We start from the raw sequence: 15,819 nt of genomic DNA, 5'->3' as shown, positions 1-15,819 counted from the left end.
ATCCAACAAAGAGACAGGCATAGGGTGAACCCATCAGTACACATCTGATTTGGCAGAAGTGAATAGAATTAAAGGAAAAACTGTTCAATATGAGAATTAAAAGGAGGGTGGGGGAAGGGGGGGGAGGAGATGGATGGACTATCACAGACCACCTTAGTGCAGACTTACACTTTGTTCTCTCCACAACCCCAAATTACCATCCACCTTCCAAGCAATTTGAAACATGATCAATTTCCAAGTCATCAACCTGAAACGTTAACTCTATTCTCTCTCTACAGATGCTATCTGACCTGCTGAGTGTTTACAGCCTTTTCTTTTTGGTGAATAGCTTAATTGTTCCCCTTGTGGTCGAGTATCTCAGAAAGCTTACATATTAACCCAAGCTTCAGTTCATGAGAAGGTGGCAGGTCTGTGGAGTCTGGCTTTTACAGAGGCCACTAACTTTTTAATGTTAAATGTGGAAGAGTAGCCTTCAGAAGCTCTTAAAAAAACAAAACAATCAGATTAGTTAAGTAACTAATTAGTTCAACTAAGGTATCATAACGAGAATAAATATCAAACCATCAAAAATTATTCTCCAGATCAAATTAAGACAGTATGCAATAGTTATATGAATATTACTTCCCACCATGATCACTGCTTCAATTTCAGGGTAATAAATCCTCAGTCTGGAAGAATATGTTAATATTGACAATAATATTCCAGTCCAATATTATTCCTTGAGTTTGGGGTCTTTAAAGAAATATTTTGAAATATTTCTCTAAAGACAGTGTAAAATTTGGATAACACCTGAGGCCAACAAGTTCAGCTTAAAAAATAAAAGGCGAGAAACTGCATTAGTCTTTTAATAACATTAAAACAGCATTGTGGGGACTCTCCATCTGTTTGTGAAAATCAGCTGAAGAGTGAGAATTTCAATTGAGGTTTGTGGAGCAGCATTTTCAGGTTCCCTTGCGTAATGCCTTTGTGTCCTATTGATCTATTGCAAGTTCTTGCAGTACCAGCATTTAGGCTAGTGACTGTGATCTTTACAGTCAACACTTGGAGATATTTCACAATATATAACCTTTCGACAATCTTCAAGGCATAGGTCAGGAGCTTGATGGAATACTCTCCATTTGTCTGGATGAGTGATAAATCCATGGCTTTAGCTGCTCCCTTAAGCAGTTCCCACATGTCTTGCATGCTGGATTCAACTAATTGCCCAGCATCTACTTTTAGCATTGGCTGGGGTTTTTCACAATGCATCCTCTGTAGCAAATGAACTGGAATTTATAAACTCACATGTATCCTTTTTCAAAATTATTGACCTCATTTTGTCAAGCAATGATAGATCAAGCAGCTGGTTATTTTATAAGCCTCATGACTGAGCAAAGGCATCAATTAAGATTTTTAAAGCTTCTCCCATCATGCTTCTATCACATAAAAAAAAAACAATAAAAATTGAGGATAACAAATGCAACATTCAATCTCATGCTTTATCGCTAACCAGGAAAACCAAGCAACTACTTTCCATTTCCCAGTTCAAACCAAAACTTATCTTGTTGAAATTTACTCTGATTCTAATTGCCACATTATCTCATTTAGTCTTACCTTAGAGATAATCCCTTGGTTTTACCCAACCCTCCCCACCTTCTTTGCTGCCTAAACTAGTTTATTTTCTCTGCTTCTAGTTCTGATGAAGGGTCTCAGATCTGGAATATTAACTCTGTTTCTCTTTCCACAGAAGCTGTCTGACTTGCTGGGCATTTCCAACATTTTCTGTTTTCATTAATTTTGACTCCAGGATGTGGGATCACACCAGAATACACTTCCACTGCTGACTTTGAATGTAGCAATCATGCCAATCCAGAATTAGAGGCAATAATCAGTGAAGAATTCAATTCAATTTACCAAAATGTCACCTGAATTCTAATCTAGTTCTTCTCTCGAGTTTAACTTTGTAGCAGGAGTGCCGTGAAGTTGACACAGTCAGAAATCCCAAGGTATAAGACCCAAATAGAGCCTACAGCATAGCAGCAAGGTGTATAAAATGGGAAGAAGAGATTTTTTGCTTTGTCTAGCTGTTCAGTTATAAAGAAAATTTTATAGTCTATCTGTTTGAGAACATCTCACTGAGCGATCAGTTATAATGATACTTTATGCGTTCTAATACAATGTAGGACAAACCCCTAAAGGCAGACAGATGTTGAAATTTGTGAATATTCTTCATCTTTTTCTAGGTGCTGGCTTTTCTGGCAAGGCAGGCATTTACTGTCCATCTCTAAATGCCTTTGAGAAGGTGATGGCAAGCCACCACCTTTTACCACTGCAGTCTTACTGTTGTTGGGTATTGTTGGGTCAGGAGATCCAAGATTTAGATCCAGTAACAATAAAAAAAGAAGGGAGATATTTACAAGTCAGGGTGTTGTGCAATTTGGAGATGAACCTTTGCTCTTGTGCATAGAGAGGTTGACAATTTGGATGGTACTGTCAGAGTAGCCTATGCAAGTAGCTGCAGTACATTTTGCAGACAGCATATATAGAGTGCTGGTGGTGGAAGATATATGGTGGTGGATATGGTACAAATTAAGCCAGTGCTTTGTCCTGGATGGTGTCAAGTTTCTTCACTGTTGTTGAATTTGCACTCATCCAGACAAACGGAGAGAATTCCATCAAGCTCCTGACCTATGCCTTGAAGATTGTTGTAAGGTTATATATTGTGAAATATCTCCAAGTGTTGACTGCAAAGATCACAGTCGCCGGCCTAAATGCTGGTACTGCAAGAACTTGCAATGGATCAATAGGACACAAAGGCATTACACAAGGGAACCTGAAAATGCTGCTCCACAAACCTCAATTGAAATTCTCACTCTTCAGTTGATTTTCACAAACAGAGATGGAGAGTCCCCACAATGCTGTTTTAATGTTATTAAAAGACTAATGCAGTTTCTAGCCTTTTATTTTTTAAGCTGAACCCGTTGGCTTCAGGTGTTATCCAAATTTTACACTGTCTTCAGAGAAATATTTCAAAATATTTCTTTAAAGACCCCAAACTCAAGGAATAATATTGGACTGGAATATTATTGTCAATATTAACATATTCTTCCAGACTGACAATGTAGCTTGCAACTCAATTTGATATAGCAGTGACTTGCATGAAGTGACTCATACACACCAGGTCTTCTTCACACTGAACCAAATTCAAGGAAATGTTAAAAAATGAGCCAAAAGGAAACATTAACTCTGAAAAGATTTTAAAAACCTGCAGATGCTGGAAATCTAAATGCAATAGAAATTTCTGAAACACTCAGAATGTCAGACAGCATCTGTGGAGAGAGAAACAGAGTTAGTGTTTCAGGTTGATGGCACTTTGTAACAGCTGGGAAGGAGATAATTATGGAAGTTAAATTGCAGAAAAGTGACCTACTTTCCCATGACCACCCAACACACCATCTTTTCTGCAACTTAAAGCTACCTTTTTTACCTTCCTTTCTCTGTTCTGCCAAAGGGACTTTGACCTGAAAACATTAACTGTTTCTCTCTCCACAGATGCTGTCTGACCTGCTGGGTGTTTCTAGCATTTTGTTTTTAACCCTGAGAAGATATTCAATCATATTTAATTGCTTGGACAAAAATTGTTCACTTATATTGTTTATCAGAACTAAATCTGACAACACAATGTAATGGACTGATAATGCTTGCAAGATTACATTCATACAGCTGGGAATAGAATGGGTTAATTATTATACAGTTTCCTGGTGCTGAAGTTCAGTATCTCATCTTAGCCAGCTAATGATATCAGCACTTGTAGAAAGTTAGCCTTACCAGCAGAAAGAATGGTAAGATCCAACAATAAGTTAATCAGAATTGTTCTGGATTTTTAAAAATTCAATGCCCAATGCAAAGTTACAATTGTAAAAAGAAAATGCATTGAGAATTCATTGCACAGATGGGATTTCCGTGTCACTAAATAACTTTTCAAAATTTGTGGCTTGATATCAAATTCCACCAGTCACCAATCCTACTGTGCATTCTCTACTCGAGAGTAAAAGTAATCATGTCATTATTTGCACAGCAGTCAGCTAAAAAACTTGCATCATTCCCAAAAAGAAGTTAATTTTATTAATCCTACGACAGAGCTAATTTTTTATTGAAAGATTAGATTAACAATTTAGGTTAACAATTTAACATGCACCAAAATAGCAGTTTCAAGTAAAGCACAACTTGTCAAAGAAGAGTTCCATGACAACCTCCAGGCCCTAATCCATGACAAGCCCCAAGCTTCCAACTCCTATGACCATCCAGACCCAACCAGCTCCTTGACGTGTCTGACATTATCATTCACGTACTCAGTAATGGTCCATCGCAACAAGATGTGAGCAAGAGGGAATTTAGTATCAAAGCCGCAATCTCAGACACTGGTGAATATTTAAGCAGTGGGCTCATGGACAAAACAGCTACTGGTGCACTGTGCAACCATGGACTAACATGCCGCTGTAGGCACTGAAGAATTCTTTATTCAATTATCAAAAATAAAACCACCACATAGCTTACGCACACGTGCACATAAGGCTTGGTGGCTCCTCCCAGCGACCCTTGTGAAATTATTTATTCTAGTGGCATTAATTTAGCATCATGTTTCTCTAGGGAAATAGATCCTTGTCTCAGGAGATAGCCAGGAATAGTCATATTCTCCAATATCTTCATCTTAAAGTTCACCAAAAAACTGTTAGTCATTTTTTGTTTTAGGGGAATTGTAACGTCTTGGTTTACATGAGTTTTGAAGTTAGGAGGACAGTGGTGGTGAGAGGACGGGGGGTTGAAAGAAAGAGGACATGGGTGTTAGATGATGTTAAGTCTAGGAAAATTGAATTTTAAGTTGGGACTCAGCTCCAATCTGTCAGTTTAATTGATCTTTATGGAGATCTACTCCCAAGACATGGGTTGCCACTTTAATTATATTGATAAGTCTGCATGTCTCTAATTTTACCTGTTTTGTTGGTTTTACAGTGGACCTGATTTCCCAGGCCTTAGGAAGACCCAGCAGCTGCATAAAGACAAGAAGAGCTTCATGGGCAAGTCCCTTCACAGTCCTGCTTGTGGGCTGGGAAGCACAGGGCCTTCAGCCAACCACAAGCTCCCACAGCAAAGGATCAGCCCACGACATTCAATATCACACTGGGTTTCAGAATAAGAAATAAACACGATATTTGAAATCCAACATCCTGCCTGACACCTAGGATTGTAGATTAGAAATAGCCTGGGAATGGACATCCCACAATCAAGGCCTGGGATGGGGAACTGGTGTACATAGAAAATAACTAGGACCTGCTTTGCTGACCCATATGCCTCCCACCCGCCCAGGATCAGAAGAGGACACAGGGACCACTAGGACCAGAAGAGGACACAGGGACCACTAGGACCAGACTTTGTACACACGCTGGCGGGCAGGAATTGGTCATCAGTCCTGAAACCTGCCCCCAAGTGCTCAGACTGACTGGACGCAAGGCCTACCAATCAGGTCAACAACCAGATAGGGACAGTGTGAAGTTAAATCTTTACACCACATAGCGAAACCCCACCTTTCAGATATTGTTTAAAACATCCTCTCTCCTACCTATGCATTGAATACAAGTTCAAGTTCATGGGGATACATACCCAGGGTACAAATGCCATGAAAATTAGCTTTTGGCAGCAGCAGTACAGTACCTTAACAACATGACAAACAAAGTAATGTAAACTTACATTAACATAATTATACACAACTTACACATTGAAATAAAAGTAAAATAGACATTACAACAAAATAAGCAAAAATAAACATAATGACATCCCAATCATAATCCATGGCTTTATTTCTATGGCATTTAACTTCTATAGAGTAAAAGCAGAATAAGAGACAATTTTAAGATCTGGCTAATTTTGTCACTTTCAAATCCTTGTTTTATCTTCTGTTCTGTGGTTCTTTGCTTAAGCTATTAATGATCACATTAAAATCGTCAAAAGGTTTACAAAATTAATCAAATAATATGAAGAGGCAGGGAAGCTTGGGTTAACTTTTAAGATGGGTTTGTGATGTTATTAACATAGCACTGATTTTCTATTCTCTATTTCTGGCAAATTTGTAAATTGCTTTAAAAGAATACATGTAAAAGGAAATCCTGCCTCTATGTTCAGAGTGTTCCAAACACACAACAATAAGGAAATCATACTGTTCACTACCACCTCTTTTCTCAAAGGCTTACTAAACAGAAGAAATGCAATGGAACAACAATGTACTTGCAATTTTGGAAAAGTTTTGATAAGGCTCCATGTCAATGAATAATGATTACGAGTCACTGAATTGAAGGTGAAATATAGATGGATAACATTAGCATTCCAGAGGAAATTTTACAAATCAATATCTTAAATACACGTTAAATGGACCAAAACCATACCACACAGATCATGAGAAAGAAGAAGCCCCTGTCACAGAAAAATCTGTGAAATACCAATGTAATCGTAAAAGGCCTCTTAGAAACAGTTACTTTTGCAGAAGGATTAAATACAAAGGCACAAATCAGGTCATCTAGATTAGGATGTGAACCAGCCACCAGGGAGTCATTACTGCCTAGGGAATATGTCAAAAACAAGCAAAAGAAAGGACCCCAAGATTTTATGAAGAAAAGTTAAAGTTTGACAGTCCTGATACAGGGTTTTGACCCAAAATGTCGACAGTACCTTTCCTCCCACAGATACTGCTCAACCCGTTGAGTTCCTCCAGCAGATTGTTTGTTGCTTAAAGTTTGACGTGTTTTTCTTAGTAATACTGATTACATGAGATATACAGATCAAACAGACCATTCAGCCTAACCAGTCCTTGCTGGTATCTGTACTCCTTGAGCCATCTCCCAACTTTTCTCACCTATCAGTGTAACCTTCTATTTCCTTTTGTCTCATGTTTGTCCACCTCCCATTAAGTGGATTGTTAATATTCACTTTAATTACTCCCTATATAAGCAAGTCCCACATTCACTTTATACTTTGGGTAAAGAAATTTATTCAAATTCCTTATTGAGTTCATCGGTAAACATCTTGATGGTTTATGTTTCTTTTATATATTCATGCTCTTCCCTACATTCTCGCTGTATGTATTCTATCAAAGTTTTCATCACCTTAAAGACCTCTATTAGGTCACTCCCTTGGCCTTTTGTTTAAGACTTCAGTGCTTCCATAACCTTTCTATAATATAACAACCAGAACTACATGCAGAATTCCAATCATAGTCTAAGCAAGGTTTGATAAAGACTTAGCATAACTTGACTACTTTTCAATTCTATCCTAAAAATAAACCTTGCACGCTAGGTTTTGTGGTCTTTCTAATCTGTGGCACAAATTTTTTGATTGTTACATTTATACTCTCAGATCTCCAGTTCCTCTATCTCATTTAAATCCACACTTTCCAAATAAAGTGACCTCTTATTCTTCCTACCAAAAGGTATCACCACAAGTTTATCTATGTTGAACTTCATTTGCCTATTATTTATCCTTCCATGAGTTTAATGACCTCCTGTAATTTGTTGCATTCCTCAGTATTGTCTTTCCTCCTGAATTGTTATACTCAAATTTTGAAATAGTGTTTCGATTTCTCCACCCACCTTCCTCCACTTCGAGCAGCTATCCTTCAGTCCCACCCTCTGCTCTCTGTCCTGAAGCCAGCAAACAATTAATTTGGCTAATTGTCCCCTTGCCTTATTCATTTGTCTTATGGTTTAAAGCCTTGGAACGTCCAGATAGATCACATCTTCTGCATTACCACTGGCAACTCTCTTTTCTACCATTTAAAGCAAGATTTTTCCCTTTTGAAATCCACATTAACTGTTCATCATTATACTTTTTGCTTTTAGATGTTATTCTATTCTCTCCTTTAATGGGGACTCCATTATTTTTCCTACCACTAACATTAAGCTCTCTGGTCTATAATCCTAAAGGTATGTTCTATCTCTTCCTTAAGCATAGTTTCTTCCATTCTGCCAGCACTACATCTTTTTCCACCAAATTATTATATCATGCTGTAATATTTCTGCTATTCCTTTCCTAGGTTATTTTAAAATATGTGGAAGTAATCCACGCAGATCAGGGGTTTTATCCTCCAAGTCTGATTAGCTTATTTAATATATCCTTTTTTCCCCAAACTTTAAATTCACCTACTTCATTGCTGATCTCATCATCAATGTCATGTCCAGCTATTTCATCTTCCTGGCAAATACCAAAGCAAAGTAATGATTTTATATTTCAGTGTAATCAATGGATTTTTCTTGACTATTCCTTAATGGCCTTATTTAATCCCAGTCTTCCTTTCTTTTTCAACGCGTCTACAAAATATTTTACTGTTATCTTAAGTGCATTGTTAATTTAATTCCATTGTTCCTCTTTGCTTTATGATTTCTCTTCTAATCCTTTCATATTCACTTTTTTCCTCCACTTCTCTATGTATTTCCTTGCTGTTAATTGTTCTCTTATGCCCTGGTTCATTCGTGCACTCTCATAGAATGTTGGTTTGCTCTTGCCTTTTAGTGGAATATTTTTCCTGCAGTAAATGAAAATTGAAAAAAATGGAGTGTCTATGTTCTGTCTGCAGGGGTGAGGCTGAGCTTCCAGTTGCTTACCACTTTAATTCTCTATCCCACTCTCCCACTGGCATAAGACCTGTTGCCTTTTGCACAATTATATTAAGGAACAGCACCTCACCTTCCAAGGGGCACATTGCTGCATTCTGGACTCAATATCTAATTCTACTACTTCAATTATTTCACTCTCTCTATATGTATCAGAATAGATTATCCATCTGTGAAATTGCTCAGTTTTTCCTCTCTATTGACACTCCTTTTTCTGCTGGGCACACACTGCGGCCTTGTACTTTGCAACACATACATTCCTTTGTGTTCGCAATCTCTAAGTGTGCTCACTTAATAGCTTTTATGAACAAAGGACCGTGTTCTCTTTACCCTATCCCATTAACTTGACAATTTCATTCACAGCAACCCCTGGATTCACCTGATCAGAGATTTTGCCTTTGTTCTATTGTTACTTCCCCCACCTTCCCTGCAACAATTAATTCCCAGTTCTGATGAAGGGTCTTCATCCTGAAACATCAACTCTCTTTATTGCTTTGTCAATATTGTTGCCCATTCTATCTTCCCAAGTTCTATGTTCACCCCTCAAAAATAGTTTTCTCTCCAGTTTATTAATTTGACTGTTATCATAACTGTGCTTCTCTGTTATCAGTTTAGAGCACATTTTTGTAATGGTTATTGTTACCCATTACTAAATCCAACGGCAAATTCATCTATGCTCAGCCTTTTCCATATTGGGTTAGAAAGGATATACATTGTAGTACTGCTGCCTCACAGTGCCAGAGACTTGAGTCCAGTGCTGACATCAGGAATGTCTGTGTGGAGTTCACTTCCTCCTTGAGACTCTGTAGGTTTCTGTCAGCTGCTCCAGTTTCCTCCTACCTCCTAGTAGTAGTAATTTGGCTACTGTAAACTGCCCTTAGTGCAAATAAGTGGCAAAAAGAACCAAAGATGTTGATGGGTGTGTGAGAGAGAAAATTTTGCCAAGCTACAAGAGAATAGGGAAGGGAAATGATACTGTTGGAGGTTGTTCTTCTGGGAGCTGGCATAATGGGCTGAATGGCCTCTTTGTGTCTTAATGAGCAAGTACCTCCCTTTTCTGTCCAACCAAGAGGTAGTTGAGATCCATGATTACTTTTGTTTTTTCCTCCTAATTTCTTCCTCCAAATCTCTTCCACTCTTCGGAGATCTGTAGACACCCCCCCGCGCACCCCCCCCCCCGCCCCCCCCCCAGTCAACATGATTGATCTTTATTTTTTCCCCTCTCTATCCATATCTATTCCATTTTTGTCTTTCAAAAAGCTGTGGCCTTTTCTTTTCTACTGACATTACCTTATCCCTAATTAGTATTAATTCCCAATACTGATTTTTTTGTTTGTAGCCATGTCTCAGTCATCCCTTCATTCCATCTCCTGTTTTTACTTAGTGAAGCTGTTTAGACAGTTTAGCTCATCTTAAATAGGCTTGCCTCTCACTCCCTAGCTAACCATCTTATTCTATAATACTATTTATTCCCTTGGTGTAAATGTCAGCCCTTCCTTTATTCTTTATTTTTTCCTCTTATTCTGGTTTTATTTAATTTTGGGTTGCTGTCTCCTGCTCCACTCTTATTGCTAGTTTAATGCATTTGCTACTTCTTACTTGTCCCTTCAACTAGGAAACAGGCTCTATCCTGATTCAGGTGGAGCTCTTCCCATCAAAAAGCTCCTTCCTGTCCAAGAACTGATTCTGAAATCGAACCCTCCTTTCCTACACCAGACTTTCAGCTATGGGTTTATTCTCCTGATCTGTCAACCTCTATGCCAATTTGCAGATGACTTGGGCAGAGATAATCATCCTCTGAGGTTCTTTATAAGCCTAACTGTAATATTTGTTCTGACATGCACTGTGTTAAGTGGATTCACTCCCACCCTTTTCAAATTCCTTTCAACTTCTGAGATATCCCTCAATAGGCAAGCAAGACAACGTTCAGGACTTTTGATCTTGGTCACAGAGAAGGTTATTTGTTCTTTGAACTATTTGCCACCCACATTCTGAGCCATTGTGCCTTAAACACGGTAGCATAGTGGTTAGCGTAATGCTATTACAGCACCAGTGACCTGGGCTCAATTCCCACCACTGCTTGTAAGGAGTTTGTACGTTCTCTCCGTATCTGTGTGGGTTTCCTCCGGGTGCTCCAGTTTCCTCCCACATTCCAAAGACGTACATGTTAGGAGTTGTGGGCATGCTATGTTGGCACCGGAAGAGTGGCAACACTTGCAGGCTGCCCCCAGCACGTTCTTAGTAGGCAAAAAGACGTATTTCACTGTGTGCTTCGATGTACATGTGACTAATAAATATCTTATCTTGTATCTTAAATTGCATTGTGGCTCTCCACCCTGCAGTCTTTCTCTTTGTCCTTAGAGGTACAAAGTCCATCATATCTACTGGGCAGGATCAGTGTTTGCATGAACTCTCTTCGTCTCACATAAGCCCCCACTAATTTGAATAAGACAATTTCAGTTAAATTTTCAAGGTTACGAAAGCAGCTAAAAACTGATATAAATAGTTATTTGCTATGTTGAACAGAACAATTAAATGTTCTGCCAACAGGAAGTCTGCAGAACTCGAACCCACAAAGGACAGAATAATGAAAATAGGAAAACCACTGCAGCAGACATTATAAATGTCTTTGATCCTCTAATCTATTGAAGAAAAGACCATTTGTTTTGTGATTAAACTCCCGTTCCTTAACATTACTTATTTAGAACTTGGAACTTACTTGAAAACAGTAACAAATTTCAGCTTTGCTGAATAGCACAGAAGCTTCTCTCAACTAGCTATACAATAAAGCTTGTTGTGGGTTATTATGTGAAATAGAATAGAAATAAGACATACAACATCTGTACATAAAACTTGAATCCCAAAGAAATCATAGAAAATATATAACATAGAAGCAGCCCATTCAGCCCTTCATACCTGTAGCAGTGGAAAAAGAGCCCCAGAGCTTGATTCTGCCTTCCAGCACTAGGTCTGTAGCCCAGTAGGTCACAGCTCTTCACAGTCATAAACCAATATCAAATTACTGCAGATGCTGGAAAGCTGAAATAAAAACAAAGTGCCAGAACTACTCAACAGATCAGAGAGCTCTGTGGAAACAAGATAGAATTAACATTTCATATTGATGACAATTCACCAAAACTAAGAAAACAGAAATAAAATGTGTTCCAAGCTGCAGTAAAGTGGATAGTGAAGAGCACAAAAGAGAAAGTTTGAGTAGAGTGGAGACTAAGAAAGAGAATGAGACAGGTGGTGGCTTTGCCAGAAGAAGAGGGTGCTAAAGGCTGATAAATAACTTTTTTTTCTACAGAAGATGTGAATAGGAGGAGATGAATGAATTTATAATTATGTCTAGATTGGAGAGAAGAAACCTTGGATAAAAAGGCTGCAATGGCTGATTAACCGAAATTAGTGAATTCAATGTTGGGTCCTGATGGCTACAATGTACCTTTTGGAGGATAATGTGTTCATTTACCTTGCATTGTAGAAGGCCAGAGGCAGTTGTCAGATTGGGGGCAGAGATTGTGATGGAGAGTTAAGGTGACAGGTAAGGAAAACTCATGATTTTCCTTGCAGATTGAAAGGAGGCGTTCTACAAAATGATCACCCAATTTCCATTTGGGTTCCAGCTGGCACTACCACCACATTTGTCATCCTCTCTCCTGGCCTCCACCTTACTACAGACCTTCCCTTTAGTTCCTCCCACCCCTCCCTCTGCAGTCAAAACTTGTTTTATCTTTAACTTTTCCCAGTTCTGATGAAATGTCTTCACTCTGAAATGTTAACTGTTTCTCTCCACAGATGCTGCCTGACCTGTTGAGTACTACCAAGATTTTTTTCTTTTTATTCCAAAACATTAAAGCTTTGTTTGCAAACATCACTCTTACTTCGCCTTGGACTTTTTTTTGATTTTCAAATTGAGATGATCAAAGAAAAAAGGCAGAGTCCAGATATTTATTTCATGTTTGTTGGGTTCACAGAAAATCCTGCAGCACCAAACATACAGCTAAAAATAACATGCAAGTGTTCTTAATAAATATAAAGTAAGCTTACAGTTAAATATATATCTTTTGCCTATTTTATGCCTCTCCACAATTAGATCTAGGTAAAAACCATGATGGCTGGTTTATGTCAATTTTAAGACAAAATCAGCAGTTTAAAAAGAGGAAATATTAAAAGTTTATTAAGAAGTGCCGTAAGCAACATTTGAGCAAATTGCCATAGCAACATAACCCAAGGAAGAATTTAGAAACAATTCTATCTTTGAGCAATTGAATTGGTGCCAATACCATCAAGTTCCAATGACAGCGGGAGAACTGTTTGAGAAGTTAGGTGGAAAAGGACGGCTGGAGGATGCACCAGGTACTGAAAGTGTACTGCAGGTAATAGCTTGTGGCCATTGACATGTATCATTAAGTTGATTCAGTGGTGGATGGAAGATATGGAATATTTCTGGGATTATTGAAAATCTGAGACACTGTTGGCAACCTCCCAGGTTTCCTGCTAAACTGACTGGATTTTGTCATTCCAGCGATCCCTGGCCCATGAAGTCTTGGGACTTAGTAAAGCTTTTCACTGGAACTCTTCATTATACTTCATTGGCTATAATGAAAGAGCACAAACCATATATGATCTCTCCCTATTCAAAATTTATTTGTATTCAAGAGGTATGTGGCATTACTTCCACCTTACAGTGGTAGTGACCTGGCCTCTTGAACCGATGCACTCCTGTGGTGATGGAATTATGGAATTCATAGTGCAGCTGTAGAGGAAGTTCCTTGATTTTGAACCAGCAATGAAGGATTGGCAATAAATTTCCAGGTCAGGGTGGCATTTAAAGAGAAAATTTGGAATTGATGGTCCTCCCATATGCTGGCCACCCTGGTGAGGCAACAGGGTAATGGAGTGCTGTTGAAGAAGCCTTGGTCATTTGCCACAGTACATTTTGCAGATAGTACACTCTGTAGTCACAGTGTGCAGCAGCAGAGGTAAATATCTTAGGTGGTGGATGCATAGCATTAAGCATTCTGCTTGATTGGTTTGCCTCGGATGATGTTAGAGGTGCATTGATCCAGGCAATCACAGAATATTCCATCATACTCCTGAAATGCCACAGGGTAGAAAGGCTTTGGGGAACCAAGAAGGGAAGCATTCTCCACATATCCCAGCCTTCAGTTTTCTCCCTTAGCAACAGCATGTTGCTGACCAATGATAATGCACTTGATAAGTGGCAATCTGTCTGAAATCATGTTGATTTTCTCTTGTTGGAATGACACACAAGACAGAAAACTTGTTTTGCCCACATCAGCACAAATTTATGTATCGTCAATGTCTTTCTGAATGCAGGGGCAATGACGTCAATTCCTGAGTTGTAAATTAAACTGCATCCTAACATCTGCCTTAATGGGTGAAAGTTCATGCATGGGCCCATTTAGCAAGCTGGAAGTTCCACACGACAGAGTGAGTCATTAGGTTGAAAATTGAACAATTCTCCACAAGGACCATGTGATGATCACTTGCAATAACACAGTCAGACAGATGTGCATGTGACATGTAGATTGGCAAGGACAAAACAAGGAGCTTTTTCCATTTCTGTTGATCTTCTTAAATTACCACAGTCCTAGTCTGACAATTATGCCCTTCACAATGGTTGGAGCTGTTGCCACCTAGCCACTTTAGTATATTGAAGGCCAATATCAAGAATGCATTCTGTGCTCAGTGTGTCTTCCAAGTGGTGACCAACATGGAGGAGCACTGAATCATCACCTGAAGGAAGGCCAATAAGTTGTAGTCAGCACAAGGTTTTCACATCAACCAGTGACCCTATATCATGTGGTTTGTGTCATTGTTGGGGAATCTTGATGCTATCTCTTCCCAATTGTTTGCCATGGTGCTATTATCTCCTATGGACTGGTTCTCTGCTGCTGTGGGGAATCTCAGTTGTTGATTGAAAGCTATGACTCAACATACATGAATATCAAGCTTTTGTCAGGCTGCTCTTTCAATTTTGTTTCAATTTCTGTTTTCCTCCTCAACAAAGTCAACCAGATTAGTCAGATATGATCCAACTTTCATAGGTCCATGCTAATGCTTTGATTGACTTACACTTGTTTTGTTACTGATGAGAAATATCAATAAACTTTCCACAACAGATGGGGCCTTGAGTTACTGAGTTTTCCTTTCCACTTTTCTCAACTAACAATATACACTCGAAATTCTTCAATGGAGCAGGCACAATTACTGAACCAAGAGTAGTCTTTGGAAAAAATAGAGCAGGGCTGTGGATCTAATCAAATAGTTGAAAAAGAGCTGACTGCCTTTTTCTTCTGTTGGAAAATTGTATGGTACTAATATTTGGAAAATCGTGTTTCCTCCTTCTGTGAAAGTAGATAAGGGAGTCATCTAATGAATCTGGCATGTATTATTTTTTCAAGATAACCTCCCTAGTATCTGTTATTAAAGACATGACATCTTCTATAACCATCTTGTTTCTCAGTATTGTTATACAAATTGTTGCTCAGCTCTGGTATCCATTAAAAGCTGTGTTTTAGCTTCCATTTTGCAACTCTTACTACATTGATTATAATACATGCCATTTATCCCTCTTCCACTTTCTTTTCCTATGTTTCCACTTCTTGCACTTATGTAAGCCTTTTCTTTGATCTTAATGCTGTATATTGTATAATTTGTTGACTAATACACAAGTGCAACTTTTCTTTTTAGAAGTTACGTACCTTACCAAATATGTCTTTGAATATATGTCATGGTTTGTTGAAGGTTTCCCCATCAACAGTTCAATCTAGCTCAATGTAGTCAGTTCATCACTCATCTCTTCAATGTATGTCTGACTTGATCTTAAAATCTTGGTCTTTGTTCTTCCTTCTCCTTCATACAAAATGAAATCATATTATGGTCACTGGAGTTTACATTCATATTACTAATTATTAACAAATTTGGTATAGGTAAGATGGGTGGTTTTTCCATTTCTGGTGAGTTGTCAATCTTTGGCACAGATTGTCAGTACATGCAGAAAATATAAATTCACTGTAATCACGTAAAGAGATAATTTATCCCCTCCACCACACCCCCCCCACCCAAAACATCACTTCAGTTACAAAGTCCTTCATCATAACTGGGTCGAAATCCTGGAACTCCCTTTATTGTACCATTATGTGTGTACCCT

At 38.5% G+C, this 15,819-nt stretch overlaps 1 protein-coding gene across 1 annotated transcript in view; it reads right to left on the bottom strand.

Moving 5' to 3' along the window:
• Window positions 1-15,516, bottom strand: part of lyn (LYN proto-oncogene, Src family tyrosine kinase) — a 101,086-nt gene extending 85,570 nt beyond the window's left edge. Inside the window, exons 1-2 of the mRNA XM_052023974.1 lie at window positions 15,371-15,516; window positions 11,556-11,678 (exon numbers count right to left, since the gene is read on the bottom strand). The gene's annotated coding sequence lies outside the window, so the exon portion shown is untranslated. The remainder of the gene's footprint in view (window positions 1-11,555; window positions 11,679-15,370) is intronic.
• Window positions 15,517-15,819: the final 303 nt, after the last annotated feature.

This window comes from Pristis pectinata, chromosome 9, assembly GCF_009764475.1.
Source record: "Pristis pectinata isolate sPriPec2 chromosome 9, sPriPec2.1.pri, whole genome shotgun sequence".
NCBI classification, from domain to species: domain Eukaryota; kingdom Metazoa; phylum Chordata; class Chondrichthyes; order Rhinopristiformes; family Pristidae; genus Pristis; species Pristis pectinata.
The sequence above is the reverse complement of the archived record's forward strand: the minus strand, read 5'-3'. Positions and strand labels throughout refer to the sequence as shown.